The 15,506-nt window shown below is 43.5% G+C and overlaps 1 pseudogene; it reads right to left on the bottom strand.

Annotated features, from left to right (window-relative positions):
- Positions 1 to 2,515: 2,515 nt before the first annotated feature.
- Positions 2,516 to 6,048, bottom strand: LOC119885095 (annotated as a pseudogene).
- Positions 6,049 to 15,506: the final 9,458 nt, after the last annotated feature.

Here is a 15,506-nt window from a genome sequence, read left to right as displayed (position 1 = left end):
CAGACCCTGATGGAACAGTTGCTGCTCCAACAACTCTTAACAGCGTTTATGAGGACGGGGTTGTGGTGCAGAGGTCCATTTAAACCACCACTGGGTTTTTCTAGAAGAGGTTTCCATTCAGCAGACCTAAAAATGTAGATTTATGGCGGGATGTTGTTTACAATAAAACTCCTTGAGCTAGTCCGCAATTACCGAGATCGTTATGATCTGGTCTTATTAAATCACAACCTCCTCGAGTGATGCCATGTTTGGTTTGTTTACGATGTGCAAATTCGGAGGTTGTCGAGGAAGAAAATCCGGTGTCGGTGAGGGTTGATCCGGACCTGATCTGCCCCCTTGTGGATTCACGTTTAATCCTCCAGGTACACGCAAAGTACGCAAGCAAGCATGTGAACAATGCCGTTTGCTACCTGCAGCACCAACTAAACTCGAGGCTAGTTCACATTTACCAAATGAAAGTTCTTGTTGTGTGAACATTAGATCCTCGCCTGCAGGAAAGGGGAGAAGACTGCAAGCAATCCGTCTTCACCTCCGTTTGAGGAGGATGAGCTATTTCAATATATTTTTTTTGTATTTGTTTGTTTCCAGTTTACGTGGGAACCATCAAACTTCCTGTAAATGGTCTGAAAGTCTGAACCATCCAAAAAATGCCAAGCCATATGAAGTAGGTGTGAAAGCCCCTCTTAGTGAGGGGTCAACTTATACTGTGTGTGCAAGCCGATGCACACCAGTGTGAGCTCAATAAAGACAAGGTTCCCTTTTCAGGTAAATACAAAAGCAACCACTTTTGGTGTGTGTGGAAGTATGGTGTTTGTTAAAATAACAAGAATTATACAGATTTTTTCATTTCAATAAATGAAAATGCCAGTTCACACATACAGTCTGGGGACTGGCCAGCTCTGACCTGTCCTGTAGATTTCCAGGCAGAGCGGAGGGTGTCACAGTCAATCTTTTAGCCTGACCACCATGCATGAGGCTCAGACAGACAATCTGAGCAGAGAAAGGCTTTGAGAGGCTGTGGCACCAGAGAACAAACACAGCCCCCCCCCCCCCCCCCTAACCCCCCTCCCCCTCACACACGCACACACACACACACACACACACACACACACACACACCAACTTTCTCAAAAACAACTCCATACATCCATCCATCCTCCCCATTTACTGGCTGAGTAAATCTCTTCTAATCTGATGAGCAGAACGAATTTGAATCCATTTTACGACATGATGCCAACCATCGGACTAAAAAGTGAGCTTCTCTCTAAACAACCGACTTCTTCAATGCCTCTTCTGCGTTGAGAATATCAGTGTACTTCAGTTTAGCTGCTGTTAGTAATTATCAGACCTGTCAAGCTTATTACTGTTTTGTCATTGCAGTGATGAAATATTGATTTACAGAGATCTGTGCAATATAGGCGATGTCTAGACATGTAAACACAACATTGAGAATTGACAGACGGAGGTCATTGTCCATACTGTGATGCATTATTGAAAGCCCTTTTTGATCCATGGGAGAAAGGCTGTTTGGAAACATTGTGGAAACATGAACATAAGATGCATTAAAGGTTCAGTGTGTAATATTAAGGAGGGTCTATTGACAGAAATGCAATGTAATATACATAACTATGTTTTCAGTGGTGGTTAATGGCCTTTCATAATGAACCGTTTTGAACAATTTTTAACACAAGAGCTAACAGATCGTGTCAGCCACCAAAGTTTCTCCTTCATGCTTGCAAAGGGAGGGGTGAGCAGTGAGTGAGTCGTTGGTTGCAATTCGCATCCCTCACCACTAGATGCCTCTACAACTTACATACTGAACTTTTAGGACAAATCAAAAAAGTAAAATTATGATGTCATGCATCTTCTTTTGTGTCTGTTGAACCTCTTTTTTTGTTTTATATTAAATTGGGTGGGATTTTGCTAATAGTTATGCTTTAAAAGTAAAGATTGATTTGTTGTGGATTTAAATACTTTTGTGTGAAATTATGGTGGAATTAAATTAATTACTGACAAACACATACCTGGTGGTGTTAAATGTTTAGTCACATTGTGACGCCTTTTCATAATTTTGTAGTTTTATGCTAGTGTGTTTAAGCTAGCAGGAGTGCTATGTGGTAACTCAATGAAGGCAATTCAATCAGTTTTAAAGGGCAGTTATGTCAGTACAGTTTGCCTGGTACTACAGTTTAAAGAAGTGCAGCATTTTGTGTGTTTTGCAGTAACTGCAATATAAGGTTAAAATGACTACAAATGAATATAGGCGTGTAGATGTCTTCTGGGCGGGACAGTTTGGTAGCGATTTGAGCATGTACAGTCAAGTTACAACAACTTCCTGTGTCATGGCGAAGTGTGTTACTTCCCTGCCACGCCACCGCCATGCTGTTAACCAAAAACAGCAAAAGGTTTTACAACATGGCATCATCAATGTGTTAAGGGTTCTCTGGGACAGTTTTGAATTTGACATGGCCAACCTGCTAGGAGTAGTCCATCATAGCGTAAAAACAGGGTGCGAACTACGGGGGAGCTAGGGGGCACTCGACGAAGCTCTTCCATCCTCTCCAGTCTTGCGCCCTCCTCTCCAGATGTTGCCACGTTAGCCCTTCTTTCTTCATCTCCTGTTCTGTGGTTCTTCTCCAGGTGGTTCTCGGTCTGCCTCTCTTCCTCCTGCCCTGTGGGTTCCATGTCAGTGCCTGTTTAGTGATTGATTTCTTTCTCCTGAGTGTGTGCCCTATCCACTTCCATTTCCTCCTCCGAATTTGCATTTCTATTGGGTCTTGTTTGGTGAGTTCCCACATGTTGGCGTTAGAGATGATGTTGGGCCAGTATATTCCTAGAAGGCGTCTGAGGCACCGGTTGGTGAAGTTCTGCAGCTTATTAAGTATAGTGGTGGTAATTCTCCAGGTTTCAGAGCCATAAAGTATAGTGGTTTTTACGTTTGAGTTGAAGATTTGCAGTTTGGTCTTGAGTGACAGGTTTTTTGCCTTCCAAATATTGTTTAGCATGTTGAATGATGTCCTTGCTTTTCCGATCCTGGCTTGGACATCGTCCTCTGTGCCACCATCCCTTCAGATGATACTACCGAGGTATGTGAAGCTGTTTACATCGTCTAGTGCATTTTGACCAATGGTTATGGATGTGCTGTTCTTGCTGTTGACGCAATACTTACTAGTTTTTGATGAGTTTATTTTGAGACTGAGCAGAGCAGCAGTTTCCTCCAGCATCAGCGAAATCGAGATCTTCTAGCTGCTCGGTCAGGCTCCACTGTATGCCGGTTCGTCTATTTTTGTTTGTTTCTTTCATCACCCAGTCTATGCAAAGGAGGAAAAGAAAGGGTGAGAGCAGGCACCCTTGCCGCACACCAGTCAGGACCTCAAATGTCTCCGATATACATCCTTCATGGAGGACTTAACATCTCATCCCTTGGTATGTGCTCCTTATGATGTTAATTATCTTTTCTGGGATCCCATAATGAGCCATCAGTTTCCACAGACTTTCCCTATCTACACTGTCAAAGGCTTTTTCAAAATCTATGAAATTCACATAAAAAGGCGAATTCCATTGTATGGATTGTTCAGTAATAATCCTGAGGGTGGCAATTTGGTCTCCACATGATCTGTTGTTCCTGAAGCCAGCCTGGTTTTCCCTCAGTTTCTCATCGGCCCCCTTCTGGAGCCTCTTGAGCAGGATATGATTGAGCACCTTCCCAGGTGTTGAGAGGAGCATTATTCCTCTGTAGTTTTGGCATTGCCGGAGGTCTCCTTTCTTGGGGATTTTTACGATGTGGCCATCTCGCCAGTCAGCTGGGACATTTTCTTCCTCCCAGATGGTTTTCATGAGATGGTAGAGCATGTTGGTGGAGGTTTCAGTGTCAGCTTTAAGAGCTTCTGCTGGAATCCCATCTGGTCCCTCTGCTTTCCCTCCTTTCAAGGCCTTAATGGCTTTTCTAATTTCCAGCAGAGAGTGTCTAAACTTCTGACTTATGCAGATGTGATCTATCTGATTTTCTGTGGTGTGGTCAGCAGACACCTAGGTGGCTTTATGGATGTTCTTGTGTTGAAATACTGACCCACCAATGACCAAGTTGTTGTCTGCACAAGCTGCTGCGAACCTCTCTCCATTCTCATTCATGATCTCTAGTCCTTCTCTTCCCATTAGTGTCTCAAAGCCGTTGTTATTGCCCCCTATCTTTGCATTCATGTCTCCCATCAAGATCACGACGTCCTTCTTTTTCCTGGCCTGTAGAATAGTGTATAGTTGATTGTAAAACTGATCCTTTGTTTCATCATCTGTATCGTTCGTGGGGGTGTAGCATTGTACCACTTGGAGGTTTATTTTCTTTTGGGTAGTTCGAAATTCAGCTGTGATAATCCGTGAGTTGATGGGTTCCCAGCTGAGGAGGGCCCTTTGTGCTTCCTTGGACAGCATGAACGCTACTCCCTCTGTGTGTGGTGCAGAGTCATTGGGATGTCCTGAGTAGAGTATGGTCTCCCCACTCGCCAGCTTGACCTGCCCCGACTGGAACCACCTGGTTTCACCCAGACCAAGGAGGGATATCCCGTACCTCCTCATCTCCTCTGCTATCCCTGCTGCTTTTCCACCTGTATACATGGTCCTCACATTCCATGTCGCTAAGGTGGTAGGGCGCTTTGAGGTCAGAAGCCGCTTCAAACGTAGAGTCTCCTTTCAGTTTTCCATGCATGTCATCATATTTTCTTTAGCTTGGTTCGCTGCAGAGGCTTCCTTCCCAAGGATTGAGGATTTTCTGGTTTTCGTTGATGTTCCCGTAGCTGAAGACTTTTTACAGGGTGGAGTAGCTGGTCCCACACCCAAGCTCCCCTTAATAACACATCATCTCCCCTAAAAGCATGATTTGTGATATTTTGGGGGATCTCTAAAATATTGACAGCATGCTTTATTGACATTAAGCTGTACATTTTTATATCTTGAGTGTCAGACTTCATCCAGCCCGAGGGAACGATCACCAATCGTCTGCAGCGGGCCGGTCGCTCTGCAATCTCCTGTCCCTGGCTCTTTACACTCCACCGCCCCACTCCCTCTCCGGTATGGGTTGTGTCGCTAGTACGACTGACACGCTGTGAATGGTTCGTCATCGTTCTGTCTGGCTAGATGAATATTAGCTACGCATGATCCATGTACTACGGCAGCTGGGGGCTCTCCACAGCTCCATGCAACTTTCAAAATTCTTCCCTCTCACGGAGAAAAGAGACGTCAGGTCATCAAACGTCAGGTCTTCACACAACAGCTGCAGCTGTTACAAGCATAATTGTAGCAAAATGGCTACATATGATAATAATGATAATAATTGTTATTATAATAAGACAAACATGCCTGATACTTTCACAGTCAGCCCCAGGCGTATATGCTTGCAGCTATTAATGATTCGGGCCCCATCCACACTACTCCGTTTTAGTTTACAAACGGAGAATTAAAACAAATACGATCTCCATCCACACACAGGTTTACAACAATAAATATTCTACATCTGGTCAAGTTAGCAGTAATAAATATGCAACAACCGGTTAGACTTTCAAAATAAATCATGTAGTTAATGTAGTGAAATAGCATATCAGAATCAGAATCAAATTTATTGCCAGGTATGTGTACACATCCGAGATTCAGATTCAGATTCAGGTCTTTATTGTCATTCAAACATGTGAAACATGAAGGAACGAAATTTGTTTCCCAGGTCCAGCAGCATACAGAATAAATAACAAGCGTACAGAATAAATAACAAATTAAGATAGGCCTCATATAAAAACATTTAGATCTTAATCTTACCCACAATAAACACAATATTTAAAACCATAGTTAAAACCATATGGCATCATTAAAGTGCCATGTGCAGTAGCAGCAATGTGAGAGCAAAGGGCAGGAGGAGCTCTAAGCCAGGGAGTTGATAAGCCTCACAGCCTCTGGAAAGAAGCTGCACGTTCGCGTTGTTGTTCTTGCTTTTAGGTTGCACAACCTTCTGCCAAAGGGGAGGGTGGTAAACAGTTTGTGCGCCAGGTTTGGTGGAGTCCTTCATGATACCTGATGCCCTGCTTCTGCACCTGCTCACATAGATGTCATCTAGGGAAGGGAGGCTGTTATTATCCTCCTGAAGTCCACAACCAGTGATGACATGTATAGCCGCATGTCGTCATTCCGCCGCTGGTTGTCGAGGTGGTGTCCAGCAAACGATGTGGGCTTTGTTGATCATTGGCAGACTTTCTGGGGAAGACCTGGTCTGATCCGGAGAGACGGCATCCATCCCACTTGGGAAGGAGCAGCTCTCATTTCTAGAAATCTGGCCAAGTTTATTAGTGGACCAAATCCATGACAACCCAGAGTTGAGACCAGGAGGCAGAGTCGCAGTTTAACACACTTCTCTGCCCTTCTTTTCAGCAGTTACTCACCCAAAACCCTACGCAGAGTTGCAGTCTAACACACTTCTCTGCTCCTCCATTTCAGGAGTTACTTAGTGAAAACCCTATAGTGACGGTGTCTGTCCCCCGACCATCGAAATTATTTAAAAAGGTAAACAGAAGAGGAGCTGTGCATAAAAACCTTATAAAAATTAAAACCACAAGAGCAATAGTGCAAACAAATAGGAGAGTTAAATGTGGACTCTTAAACATCAGATCTCTCTCTTCTAAAGGTGTACTAGTAAATGAACTAATATCAGATTATGATATTGATTTATTTGGTCTTACTGAAACCTGGCTGGGTGATGGAGAATATGTTAGCCTAAATGAATCCACCCCTCCCAGTCATATTAATACTCACATTCCTCGAGGCACAGGCCGAGGAGGTGGAGTTGCAGCTATCTTCGACTCTAGCCTATTAATCAGCTCTAAACCTAAACTAAACTATAACTCATTTGAAAGTCTTGTTCTTAGTCTTTCGCACCCAAGTTGGAAATCACTGCAACCAATTCTTTTTGTTATAGTGTACCGAGCACCTGGCCCGTATTCTGAATTCTTATCTGAATTTGCAGAGTTTTTGTCAACTTTAGTCCTTAAAACGGACAAAGTTATTATTGTAGGGGATTTTAATATTCATGTAGATGTTGAGAATGACAGCTTCAGTACTGCGTTTATCTCTTGTTAGATTCCATCGGCTTCTCTCAGAGTGTTCATGAACCGACTCACTGTTTTAACCACACCCTTGACCTTGTTTTGGTGTATGGTATTGAAATTGAACATTTAGTGGTGTTCCCACAGAATCCCTCTTTATCCGACCACTGTTTGATAACTTTTGAGTTTGTATTGCTGAACTACTCGCCATTGGGCAAAAATTTCTATACAAGATGTCTGTCTGATAGTGCTGTAGCTAAATTTAAGGATGCGATTCCATCAGCTCTAAATACATTATCTAGTCACAAAGTAACGGAGGACTCCTATGCTAATTTCAGTCCCTCCCAAATCGATCATCTTGTTGATAGTGCTGCTGGCTCGCTGCGAATGACACTCGACTCTGTAGCCCCTCTAAAAAAGAAAATACTAAAACAAAGACGGTTAGCTCCATGGTATAATACTGAAACTCGCAAATTAAAGCAAATATCACGGAAACTTGAGAGGAATTGGCGTTCCACCAAAGTGGAAAATTCTCGTTTAATTTGGCAAGATAGTCTTAAAACTTATAGGAAGGCCCTCCGTAATGCCAGAGCAGCGTACTACTCGTCATTAATAGAGGAAAATAGGAACAACCCCAGGTTTCTTTTCAGCACTGTAGCCAGGCTGACAGAGAGTCACAGCTCTATTGAGCCAAGTATTCCCATAGCTCTCAGTAGTTACGATTTCATGAGCTTCTTTAATGATAAAATTCTAGCTATTAGAGACAAAATTCACCAAGACCTGCCCTCAATTGGCACCGACTTATCTCTTAACTCAGGAACCTTAGAAACAGCTGTAGAACCAGATACATGTTTAGACTGTTTTGCTTCCCTCAATCTTTACCAACTAACTTCAATAATTTCTTCATCTAAACCATCAACCTGCCTCTTAGACCCCATCCCGACTAGGCTGCTTAAAGATGTTTTACCCTTAGTCAGCACCTCTATACTAGATATGATCAATCTATCTTTATCAACAGGCTATGTACCACAGTACTTTAAAGTAGCTGTAATTAAACCTCTTCTGAAAAAGCCCAAACTTGATCCGGATGTTTTATCAAACTATAGACCTATATCTAACCTTCCATTTCTCTCTAAGGTTCTGGAGAAAGCAGTTGCTAAACAGCTGTGTGACTTTCTACAGAGCAATAGTTTATTTGAGGATTTTCAGTCAGGATTTAGAGCTCATCATAGCACAGAGACAGCACTGGTGAAAATTACTAATGACCTCCTTATTGCATCAGACAAAGGACTTGTCTCTGTACTGGTTTTATTAGATCTTAGTGCTGCATTTGATACCATTGACCATCAGATCCTATTGCAGAGACTGGAATATTTCATTGGCATTAAAGGAACCGCTCTAAGCTGGTTTAAGTCCTATTTATCAGATCGATTTCAGTTTGTACATGTTAACGATGAGTCCTCCATGCATGCCAAAGTTACTCATGGAGTTCCTCAAGGATCTGTCCTTGGACCAATCCTCTTCACTTTATATATGCTTCCTTTAGGCAATATTATCAGGAAACATTCCATTAGCTTTCATTGTTATGCAGATGATACTCAGTTATATCTATCGATCAAGCCAGATGAAACTCATCAGTTAGCTAAACTTCAAATGTGCCTTCAGGATGTTAAAACCTGGATGACCTGTAATTTTCTCATGTTAAACTCAGATAAAACTGAAGTTATTGTTCTGGGGCCTAAGCACCTCCGTGACGCATTATCTAAAGATATAGTTTCCCTGGATGGCATCGCCTTGGCCTCCAGCACCACTGTGAGGAATCTTGGAGTTATCTTTGATCAGGACATGTCGTTTAAGTCCCACATTAAGCAAATTTCAAGGACCGCCTTTTTTCACCTACGTAATATTGCGAAAATCAGGAACATCCTGTCTAAAAATGATGCAGAAAAACTAGTCCATGCATTTGTTACTTCTAGGCTGGATTACTGCAATTCCTTATTATCAGGCTGCTCGAAAAAGTCCATTAAGACTCTTCAGCTGATCCAGAATGCTGCAGCACGTGTTCTGACAGGAACCAGGAAAAGAGATCACATTTCTCCTGTTTTAGCTTCTTTGCATTGGCTTCCAGTAAAATCCAGAATAGAATTTAAAATCATTCTTCTTACCTACAAAGCTCTTAATGGTCAGGCACCATCTTATCTTAAAGAGCTCATAGTACCTTACTACCCCACCAGAGCACTGCGCTCCCAGAATGCAGGGTTACTTGTGGTTCCTAGAGTCTCCAAAAGTAGACTAGGAGCCAGAGCGTTCAGCTATCAAGCTCCTCTCCTGTGGAACCAGGTTCCAGTTTGGGTTCAGGAGGCAGACACCATCTCCACATTTAAGAGTAGGCTTAAGACTTTCCTCTTTGATAAAGCTTATAGTTAGGGCTGGCTCAGGTAGTCCTGAACCATCCCTTAGTTATGCTGCTATAGGCCTAGACTGCCGGGGGATTTCCCATGATGCACTGAGCTCCTCTCTCCTCTACTTTCTCTCCCTCTGTATGCAACCTTATCTCATTATTGCATGTTACTAACACAACTTCTCCCCTTTCTGGTAGTCTTGTGCTTTCTCGTCCCTCTCCTCTCTCCTCCTATCACTTCCTGCAGGTTTTCTGGCTCTGGAGCTGTGGAGTCTGGATCTGTGGCTGCGGGTCGCCTGCTGCCCCCGTGTTCCTACTCGACACCCTCTACTGCAACGACTATTGTTGCTAGTCTTATTGTTATTATAATCATTAACATTACGATGGTTACCATTAACACATTATAAATATCTGTACCATTTTTCATTTAGTTTATAGCAACATTACCTTCGCTGTCTGTACCTCTGTGTGTATATTGTGTAGGCTGCCTCCCTCCCCTCTCTCTCTCCTTACATCCCTCTCTCTTTCTCTCTCTCTCTCTCTTTCACTCTCTTTTTCTCTCTCTTTCTCTCTCTCTCTCTCTCTCTCACCCCAACCGGTCGAGGCAGATGGCCGCCCACCCTGAGCCATGGTTCTGCTCGAGGTTTCTGCCTCTTAAAAGGAAGTTTTTCCTTGCCTCTGTCGCCTAGTGCTTGCTCTTGGTGGGAACTGTTGGGCTTCTGTAAATATCATCACAGAGTACGGTCTAGACCTGCTCTTTTATGAAAAGCGCTGTGAGATAACTGTTGTTGTGATTTGGCGCTATATAAATAAAATTGAATTGAAATTGAATTGAACCATCTCCTTAGTCTTTCCCACATTGATGCAGATTGCTCTGCACCAGACCATAAGTTCATCCAACTCCTGCCTGTACGCTGACTCGTCATTGTTAGATATCAGTTCAACCACAGCCGTGTCATCTGCAAACTTCACTAATTGATTACTCTGGTATTTCGCAGAGCAATCATATGTGAGGAGAGTGTACAGCAGAGGGCTCAAGACACATCTTTGTGGGAAGCTGGTGTTGAGTATGATGGTGGAAGATGAGGTGCCGTGGATATTAACAGATTATTTGTCAAGAAGTCCAGGACCAAGTTGCAGAGAGATGGTCTTAGTCCAGCAGCAGCAGTTTGTTGATTAAGGTCTGCGGAATGATGGTGTTAAAGGCAGATGAAAAGTCCAGGAAGAGCAGCCTGAAGCAGGAATCCCTGCTCTCTAGAGCAGAGTGGATGACAGCTGACACTGCGTCAGACACAGACTGGTTCCTTCTATAGGCATACTGGTGGGGGTCCACATTGATGTTAATGGTGTCCTTTATGTGGGCCAGAACCAGTCGTTCAAAGCATTTCATGATCAGTGGTGAGGGCCACTGGATGATAGTCATTCATGCTTTTCACTGCTGACTTTTTGGGCACTGGTAAAATAGTGGACCTCTTGAGACAAACAGGCACCGTAGCTAGGGAGAGTGATTACCCCAGTAAGCTCTTTCAGATCCTGGCCTTGCGGGGGTTAATCCTCCGCAGCGTCGTCCTCACTTCCTCAGCAGTCACTGAAAGGTAGCTCACCTGGAGGTAGTGTGAGCCTGGTACTGTTGGAGGAGTTGGAAAGTCAAAGCGAGCATAGAAGGTATTCAGAGCATCAGGAAGGGATGAGTCCCCAGGACATTCGGCATCCTTCCGTTTGTAGTCTATGATGCTCTTAATGCTCCTCCACATGCTCTGGTGGTTGCTGGTGGAAAAATGGGGATAAGTAGCCTTAGCGTTTTTGATGCCATGCACCAGTTGCTTCCTTGCTGCTCTCAGTGCCACTGCATCTCCAGACCTGAAGGCTGAGTCCCATGCTTTTAAAAGAGACCGCACTGCTCCATTTAACCAGGGTTTCTGATTTGGACAGATGGTCATTTTCTTGGTGACGTCATCGATACATTTGCTGATGTATCCACAAACAGATGATACATATTCCTCCAGATCCACCCCGTTCTCACCTGTTGCTGCTTCCTTGAATAGGTATGCACTCAAAACAGTCCTGTAGCATGGAGACGGCTCCGCTAGGCCACACAGTGATGGTCCTCTCTGTGGGCGATGTACACACGGTCAAGTGTATTGTTTCCCCTAGTTGCTAAGGAGACATGCTGGTGGAGGCGTGGCAGAATGTCCGTTAGTTTGGCTTTGTTAAAGTCCCCTGCTACAATGAAGAAAGGCACCGGATGCTTGGTCTGGAGCTCACAGATGTGGTCATTAAGCTCCCTGAGTGCTGTGTTGACATTCATACTCGGGGGAATGTAAACAGCTACAATGTACACACCTGTAAACTCCCAGGGCAGATGAAACGGCCAGCATTTCAGTAATAGGTGTTCCATAGATTCCGAACAGTGGCTGCTCGCCTAACTACAGTTTGTACACCAGCCTTTATTGATGTTAACACAGAGTGGTGGTTACGGTCAGCTCGGAAGAGGAGTAGCACGTTGATCTGGTAAGCTGAGTCCAGCATTTTGCTGGTTTGCTTGGTTAGCCATGTTTCTGTTAGGAGCACTGCACAGCAGTTCCACATTTCCTTGAAATGCTCAGTCGGAGTCGCATTAGGTCCATCTTGTTGTCTAACGAACGGACGTTAGCCAGAAAGAATGTTGGAAGAGCGGGTCTGTTGCTGGCCTTTAGCCTAGCAAGCAAGCCGGCCTGCTTATCTCTCTTCTGCCTCCATGCACACCTCTTCCTCTTTCCCCTCGGCCGGTATGTCCAGCTCTTCCAGACCGCTGTCCTCAAAAGCCGCATTCTTCGCAACATTGCAACAGAAAGTTGAAAAAGTTCAGTTGAAGTGTACCTCACTACACCTGAGAAATTTGACTCAGGATTGTACATTGCTCACGATGTACTTACTCATACAATGATCCAATAATAAAATCAAACAGGCTACAGTATGGATGACACATATATACACATTATAAACAAAAACAATATAGACAGATTGCGATAATAGTGCAGTGAGCAGAGTGCAAAGGATGCAGGAGTAAATATTATTATACCTTTTATTTTATTATTAATAGTATTATTACCATTATTATGTACATGTTGGAGGTGGATGTGATATACAGGTACACATACACATACATGCATACATGGACACATGTACACAGTGTGATGGAGCACAGTGCAAAGGATGCTGGAAAAAATAAGTATTATGTGCAGGTGTTATTTACTTGAGCTAGGTGGATTTGTTTTAACAATATGAACAGCTCTGAAATAGAGAATGGTGAATAAATAATAAGTGTTGGCCAGTAAACAGGTGCTGATTAGAGACAGAGTTACTGGGTTATTGCACAGGAATTGTTCCTGACACCGTGAGTCAGAAATCAGCTGTTCATCAGAGTGATGGCTTGTGGGAAGAAACTGCTTCTGTGTCTGTTGGTTTTGGCTGAGGACAGACTGGATGATGGCTGTGTAAAAGTGGATCAGCAGCTCCTTGGGCAGGTTGAGCTTCCTGAGTTGGCGCAGGAAGTACATCCTCTGCTGGGCCTTCTTGATGATGGTGTCAGTGTTGGGCTCCCACTTTACGTCCTGGATCCCAGAAACCTGAAGACAGACCCTGTGAAAGCAGGCGCAGGGCTGTTTAGAATGGTGATACTTTCATTCTGATTCTTACGTAGCTAAGTATGTTTCATGGCTTAAGTTAAAAAGAAATCAATGATGACTACTGGTTTCACATGGGAAACGAATACCAGCCTCCTGGGATAAAGTCCAATGTCTGACCTATCCAACCACCTCTGTACTCAGACTTTTCTGTAATTTATATTAGGCCTACTTGTAGCGCATAACAATAGCACTAAAGGTTTCTCCCGTGTTGAAATGCCTTTCCTCTCGCCTATAACTTTCTTTTCTGTTTATACTAACTTTTCCTCTTTCTTTGTTTTCCATTTACAGAGTCAGCCCTGTGTAGGGACCACATTTTATTTTTCAGAACACACAAAATGGAGAGTTAGTGGACTGTGAGGAAATATTTGCTGAATTTAACAAAAACAATCAATTAATAACCCTTTAACTGTGAACCTCCTCATCAGCTCACTTTGTATTTTCAAAAAAGTCTATCCTTTATATCTGGCTTTTAATTTGATGTAATCCTACTTTCTTAGTTCCACATAGAACAGGCTAGGGTTGAGATTTCAACCCCATTTTCAACTGGCACTAACCTGTGATCTTTATTTGGACATGTGATCTGAATAATGAAATCTGATCACAGCTCTTTCCATTTACACCTCAATAAGCAAAGTAGCTGGGGGGCTGGTGGACTTTACCTATTGTACCTTTGCAGTACAAGATTTTGATTGGCAGCTTCAGATAGCAGGAAGGAGTCAGATCCAATCACAGTGTGAACCTGTCTGATCCTTTACCATTCTGATAATTCAGAATAAATTCTATAATTTGTTCTACATACAGCAATAACAGACGTCTTTCCTGATCCACATTACATGTTGCCAGGTGGAGATGGGTCATTTTCAGACCGAAAGCAGCCCTCTCATTTATTTGAATGGAGCCAGTCTGTTAGTGGGGGGTGCCAGCGCAAAACAGGCTCAACTTTTGATGCAACACAACTGGCTAGGTTGGCCAATTAAATACGTGCAAGCGTACATACAGTAGTAGTAGAAAGTAGATCATAGTAGATCACTTTGTAACATAAATGCTGTATTTTACTTTATAGCTTGCAATTGTTTCCAGAGTAGCAAAATTCTGTCTGTGATTATTACAAATTGTTGTGGAGTGTTTTTCATCTGAGTGCATTAATCTGTTACTCAGACTGGACATTTTGGAGCATTTTATTGTCAAACAGCCCCCTGCGCTGTTTTAACAAAGAGCTGTTTTCGCTATGCCATCCCCTACATTATGTTGAAGGGGCACTCATTTTTACACATGAAGGTCAGTTTCATGAGGAAAAATGAGAAGTGTTACGTCTTTTTCAGGAGCCATTCTTGGCCAAGCGCTGTCCTTTTGGAGGGGCAAATTTAAATGTCGAGAGATATGCATATTTTGATAGATACTAGCAGAACTTTACAGAAGTCTACGCTGTCTCCTCACAGCAAGAAGGATCAGTTTAGCGGCACCACTTCTTGTGCCTTTCTGTGTGGTGATGGCATGTGCATACAATAAATAACCTAGTGACAGAGGGAGGTTTGGTAGATTACATATTGTTTTGCTTTTAAAAAATTCAACAGCAGTATCTCTTTCCAGAGATATGGCGCCCATTAGTCTTGATAATCTACACACTATCAGCAGCTTTAATTGGAATTTACTAACTCAAAATTAGTTGATTCTGCATCAAGCCAATTGTCCTCCCTTTTCTTGGGGTGGGGTATAACATAGTTGACACTCAAATAGCGGAAGAGAAAATATGTTATTGTAAGCTAATCTTATCTAAACAAAAACTGCAAAACTGGCAACAGAAATTCTGTATTTGTGAAGGAAAGTATGACATTATACTGCGGTGGGACACAGCAGCATTGTGCTTATCTGTTGTTTAGGCTCTGCTCCTTATATGTGATGAAATTTGCCTGGAGTCGTGGCCCGGGGCTACAGCTGCCCTAGAGACAAAGGAAGACGGGCTGCCACCATCATGTTTAACCACCCCTGACACATCATTGCCCTTATTGTGCCTCTCAATCTGAACACACACACACACACACACACACACAGCAACAGCAGTCCTGAGCAGTAGTGCTGGAGCACCATCTGTCAGCCTGGTGTCAAGTGGCCCTTGTCTCCAGTGATTATGAGAGCTCCTGCTGCCTCAGGTGGTCCATGGACCAGCTCACCCATCTAGAGGGGCCAGGCCAGGCCATATGGTCTGTGGGGCACAAGGGGGCACCCAGGGGAGGCGGCTCCCACTGGACAGACAGCATCCACAGCCTACGCCTGTGACAGTCTGCTGAAATGTCCCAGTTAGGCCTGAAATGACGGTGAAGGACTTGACAGACATCGTTCAGAGATTCTGAGAGAAACT

Source organism: Micropterus salmoides, unplaced genomic scaffold, assembly GCF_014851395.1.
Source record: "Micropterus salmoides isolate LMB-PRFRI ecotype aquatic unplaced genomic scaffold, ASM1485139v1 Ms_hic_scaffold_3921, whole genome shotgun sequence".
Classification (NCBI taxonomy): Eukaryota; Metazoa; Chordata; class Actinopteri; order Centrarchiformes; family Centrarchidae; genus Micropterus; species Micropterus salmoides.
This window is presented reverse-complemented; position numbering and strand designations above follow the sequence as displayed.